General features: G+C 38.8%; 1 non-coding gene across 1 annotated transcript; it reads right to left on the bottom strand.

Annotated features, from left to right (window-relative positions):
• Nucleotides 1-5,134: 5,134 nt before the first annotated feature.
• On the bottom strand, nucleotides 5,135-5,241 carry LOC141635236 (small nucleolar RNA R71). The gene has a single exon (XR_012539936.1). It is a non-coding gene; the product is annotated as a small nucleolar RNA R71 (small nucleolar RNA).
• Between the last annotated feature and the right edge of the window lie 707 nt (nucleotides 5,242-5,948).

A 5,948-nucleotide genomic window follows, 5' to 3' on the forward strand; every position in this document is an offset into this window, starting at 1 on the left:
TGGTGGAGGAAGGCCGCGATCCTATTTATGCTCCTAGTTCTCCTTGCACTGGTCTGCATTTCTGCCTTTCGTCCTGATTAGATCCTTTAGATATCCGTATTTCAATAGGTTGGCCACTTCTTTCCTCGGGGTAAAGCAATCATCCGTCGTGTGTCCAACGTCCATGTGGAATTCGCACCATTTGGAGTTGTCTCTCCTTAAGTTGGATTTTCTACCTTCCTGGGCCATCTGACAACTGGTCCATTGTTGTCCAGCCTTTGGATCAATCCTGCAATATCAACACTGAAGTTATGCTGAGAAATAGGTGGGAAAACTTTAGCCTTACCTTGAAACTCATGTGCCAGGTTGACTTCTGAATGGTCTGGCCTGGAATATGGAGTAGGTCTGTAATTGTTTCCTTTGCTGCTTTTCCTATTGCTCTTTTCATAGTCCTTTGGTCCACTGGATGATCCAACTTTGTATCTCTTGTCTTCTTCCAGCCTGATAAAAGCAAGGGTTTTGGCCTGGACATCTTCGAAGGTATGGCAGGGATACTTAGTAAGCTCATTGTACAAGTCACTATGAGGTAGTAACCCCTGCCTAAATGCCTCCACTGCTGTTCCAACGTCACATCTAGGAATAGGCACTTTCTCTTTGTTAAACCTGGCGAGGAACACCCTAAGAGTCTCCTCTGGCTTCTGTGTAATCCTGTAAAGATCACTAGACCACTTCTCAAATTCCCTACTGCTTGCAAACTGCTGGTTGAAGTTGTTGATCAGGTTGGCAAAAGAATGGATGCTCCCAGTTGGCAGGTTGATGTACCATTGTAAAGCAGGTCCGGTCAGGATCATTCCAAATCCCTTACACATGCAAACTTGCCAGAAATCGCTGGTAATGGATGCAGCTAACATTTTCTGTTTATAGAGAGCCACATGATTCTGTGGATCCGTAGTTCCATCATAGATCTTCATAGATGGAATCACAAACTTTTTTGGCAAGTTCACTTTTGCTATTTCGTCTATAAAAGGCGAATTAGCATAGCTGTCAGGGGCAGGTTCTTCTAAACTCGCAGGGACTCCAGGTATCTTCTCGAATTTTTCATTTAGCTTCTTGATTTCCTGGACCACTGCCATCATGATGGCTACTGCAGATTCATCAGGTTTTTCATTGTTATTGTTTGGCTCACCATCGCCATCAACATTGAAGAATTTTGAGCCACTCGGGCTCCCAAAACTAGAAAAATCAATGTTTTTTATAATGGATGCAAATGGCGTTCCTGGCTAGAATCTAGAACCTGCTCCGTGGGTTTTTTTCCAATTTTTGTTTCAGAGCTGACTCAGATTCTCTCAACTGAAGGATTTCAGCCTCATTTTGGGCTACCTTTTCATTCAAGCTTTCCAACTCATCTATTTATTGGAGAGCTGCATTCAATTGTTCTTCGATGGTAGGCTGGTCCATTTTTGTAGGTTATTTGGGTTTTTGTGAGATAAGGAAAAAAGATTTTAAAGAGCTAGATGCCCCACGGTGGGCGCCAATTGTTTTATATGGATTTTGTGCAAGGCAAAATCAGGTAAGGGTAGGTCTAGGCAGGGTTAACTAGCTCGAATTAATCTGTGGGTAAGTATGACAGGGCATAAAACTTGAAGAATAAAGTATGATAAAAGAATAACAATAAGACAAGAAATTTTGTACGTGGAAAACCCTTAAATGGGAAAAAACCACGGGTACCAAGCCAGGAGAGGATTTCACTATAATATTGAATATTTAGCACAATTGATCATTATTAGCTTAAGTATTGTAAGAGAATGTCATATGCTGGTATATGTCTTGTTCTTCATCAAATGATTTCCAAGTGTTCCTTATATAGCAATGCTGAACGGCTGAATAATCTCGCCATTAATACCAAATATTTTGTATTAATTACCTGAACTAATGCTATTTATTTCGCCCTTAATTGTTGTCCTTAATATCAGAATCTTTCCAATTAATGCTCCTAATTATTGTGCGTATATTCTTCGATAATATGACTTCTTGGTCAAATATCGTCCTGATATTTTGACCGTTGTCCTCTCCATGGCCTGGCGCCTGTCTTTATGTGTCCTGGTAGCTTAACGTCCTTACACCCTGATGGTCAGGTCGAGGTAGTATATCTTCCAGGGATGTCAGCCGATTTCCAGGCCTTACATTTTCCAACCATTGTTTTACCTACATACTGTCAATGTGGAAATTCTCATAAGGAGTGAATGTAATTTATTTTCCTTCGACTTGAGATCTGCTTGTTATACTTTGATGCCTGACATCTTGTGTGTAAAAATACTAGTTGAATGGTTATTGGGTGTAATTGAGTACCTATGAAGTTAGTGGTGAATCGGATGGAATCCATCAACTCGAGGTAATGAGTTTGAACTCTATGTTGTCATTAATCTTATAGGTTGTATCAAGAGCTTGGCCAAGGCAGATGAATGGTTCAAGAAATGAGTTTCTTAAAGTCGATTCGCCAACCATAGTGATTGACATGGAATATAGTGGTCATCTAAAAGGGTTTGACAGTTTTAACCATACCTTAGGATGATCCAGAGTTGGAAAGATGGAAGGAAATGATACATTACCCTTAACCCGGTTCGTCTTCATTGGATGTTGATATTCACGTTATCCAGTCGTTGAGCAGTATTGTTAGAGGCCAACCTCGATTAGTAAATAAGACGATTGACTCTGGGTCGAGTGGGAGATTGTTAGAATTGTGTCCCAAACCCAATCGAATCGGTAACGTTAATTACTACTGGCTTAACGTTGAACCTAGATGGCCACACACTTACGGGTTGACATTTGACACTTAGGATAACTTTTTATTATTATATGATCATAATTAAAGTATCTAAACGACATATTTTTGTATTAACTGTAAACACAGGAGATACGATTAATAAAAGGAGAAAGTATTCTATAGTATTTAAATAAGGAAATAAAATAAAGAGTTATTTATTCTTCCCTATAAATACATGGTCTACGGGTATTGAAAAACTTACTTGATTCAATCAGTTATTCCACCCCATAAAAGTTAGAGACAGAAAAAAAAGGTTTTCTTAAGAAGGTCTCATATCTCCGAGTCGTCTGAAAGGTTCAGAGTGTAAATCGTACCTGGTGTGTGATTTGACTCATTTTAGAGCATATTTAGTCCCCGATATAGCCTCGTTCCTATGCTTTTTAGTGCATAATTGGGTCATTTACTATCTTTAGTCTTTCGTTTTGCATATTCTTTGAGGTTTTGTTTCCTTGGTAGGAGAGGAGTGCAAACCTTGCATTTTCATGGCAAAATAGAGCTAAATTGATCGAATCTAATGACCAAGCATCAAAGTGAAGACAAGACTAGAAGGCCTATGTAAATAATGTAGTAGATGGGCAATGATGAGAAGATCCTTGCATCCCCAACAAAATCCTTGAGGATTGTTGGAAGAAGAAAAGAAGAAATGAAGAAGAAGCTTGCTGAGCTACTATCCGCTCGTTGCAGCCTCGGGACGCTCGTACTCGCCCTCCAGAATCTGAGCGTCCCACCACCCAGTCCGCTCATCCTGGACATCCATAATCCGCTCGACCCGACCATCTGGCCGCTCGGATTCCTTCACAATGCAAAACGTCCTCTCCCTTGATCCACTCGGGATGCGCATATTCCTTGAAGACTAGCGAAGCGGAGATGAGCATCTCCTTCGAGAGGAGCGCTTCCTCAACTTTTCTTAAGGGTCTTAATCGTCATTTAAGCCCTTAATAACCCTAATTTATGTACCTAATTCTTAGTATAAATACTCCATTGTACTAATTAGATTAGTATGTTCTTCTTATGCAATCCTAATCTCATTTTAATCTTGTAATCAACTTTTAATTAAGCATTAATACAAATCTCATTTTCTTAATTTCTCTATGGTTCATCATTTATTTTGGGTAATTGAAGATTATTTGAGTTTTATTAGGAGATTGAAAACCTTCCATCAATCATCAAGTACTTCTATTATTCTTTGCTTATTATTTTGGAATCATCATTAGGTATAATTCTCTTAACCCTTGTTTTAATTATTGTTAATCATTTCCATTCATTCATCATGTTTTGCTTTGTTAATATGATTGACAACCTTGTTAGCATGTTAAACTTGATAATGAGTGAGTAGTTTACTTAGCTTGGGTTAATGGGGAATTAGGGGAAACAAACATGGGGGATGATTCATGCTTAATATAATATGTTCACATAATTTATTTGCTTGCTTGTTGTGATCTCAACTTATGCACATGTTATGTTTGATGAAATGCGAGCCTATGAATCCTTGCATTTTTCACCCATCACTTACCTTTTCAATGAGACTTGTAAGACATAAACCAACTCGAGTCTCATTAGACCATGCATATAGTTGAGTAGGGATGATTAAGTCGACTTGTAGGTGTTGTACAATCTAATCGATTCGGCTCCGGGACCCAAACCTTCCTAGGATTGTAAGATATAAACCAACTCGATCCTAGCACAACACTAATTGCTTGCTTATAATTCGAGAATATGTGTGTATGATCAACTCCCGTGAATCCCCTATGAACCCATGACACCCTAGTACTTATAATCAATTGTTTTCATCTTATTTTGATCATCTTGCTTGTTTATTTACATTGTTATTTAGTTTAGTGATCTTCTTATCTCAACCTAAATTGTGGATATTCTACCAAATAATATTGAGTTCATCAACCCTTTTGCAAGAGAAGGAGAGGAGAACCCAACACAAAACCCACCACAAAATCAACCCACAATTCCTAAATTTTCATCACATTCCGTACCAACCGAGGAGAACCTAGCTAATGGTACTCCCACACCACAACATTTTACCAGTAATTTCATTACAAAATCTACATTTATCCAATTAGTCGAAAGAAGCCAATTTGGGGAATGCCTAGTGAAGACCCTCATTCTCATATGGAGACTTTTTGTGACTATTTTGATACGATTTCACAAACCAGAGTTACTCAAGACCAAATTCGATGGGTCTTATTTCCTTTTTCTTTGATTGGTACTGTGAAACAAAGGATAAAAAGCCTTGATAAGGGTACTCTTAGTATCGACTCTTGTAAGAAATTGGCTCTTGCTTTCTACAAAAAGTTCTACCCTCCGGAAAAGAATAACATGCTAAGAGCCCAAATCACGGGGTTTAAACAAAGGGACGAAGAATCTTTGTACGAAGCTTGTGAGCGATTCAAAGGAACTTGTCGCTCATGTCCTCATCATGGACTTAGCGAGTGGTTCTTGGTACAACAATTTTGGAATGGTCTTTATGAAGACTCCCGAAACATTCTCAACATGGGATCAAATGCTATGTTCACCGAAGTTGATGATAATCAAACATGGAACCAGATTGAGGAAATCGCGGCCCATAACTCACAATATAGTAGACCTCGAAAGGCTACTACAGAAGGAAAGCATGAAGTGGACTGAATTACTCAATTGGGTGCTCGACTTAGTGCTCATATTGATACCATTAATTTGAAGTTGAGAAGGCTATGGCAAAACTTGAAGTAGCCTCCAAATCACCTAAGCAACGTGTTAATGCCATGGTGGCATCTTCATCAATTCCAAGCATACAAGAGTGGTAACCCTTATTCCATCTATTACAATGAAAACACCAAATTCTATCCAAATGTCTCATACAAAAGCCAAAATATTCAAAACCCTCAACCAACATACACCCCACCTCCAATGAGAACCCAAAATCAAAGACCCTTTTACAAACAAAACCAAGGTTACCAAAATCAAACTCCATACACTCAATCAAATGACCAAGGTTTTGATGTTCAAAAAGCGGTCCTGCAAATGCAAAAGAACCAACAAGAGTTTTTCACTCAAATGCAAAAGGATAGCCAAGCAAAAGACATCACCATTAACAACATACTAGCTCACACAACGATGTTGGAGACCCAAATGTCTCAATTAGCATCTTCAA

This window comes from Silene latifolia, chromosome Y, assembly GCF_048544455.1.
Source record: "Silene latifolia isolate original U9 population chromosome Y, ASM4854445v1, whole genome shotgun sequence".
NCBI classification, from domain to species: domain Eukaryota; kingdom Viridiplantae; phylum Streptophyta; class Magnoliopsida; order Caryophyllales; family Caryophyllaceae; genus Silene; species Silene latifolia.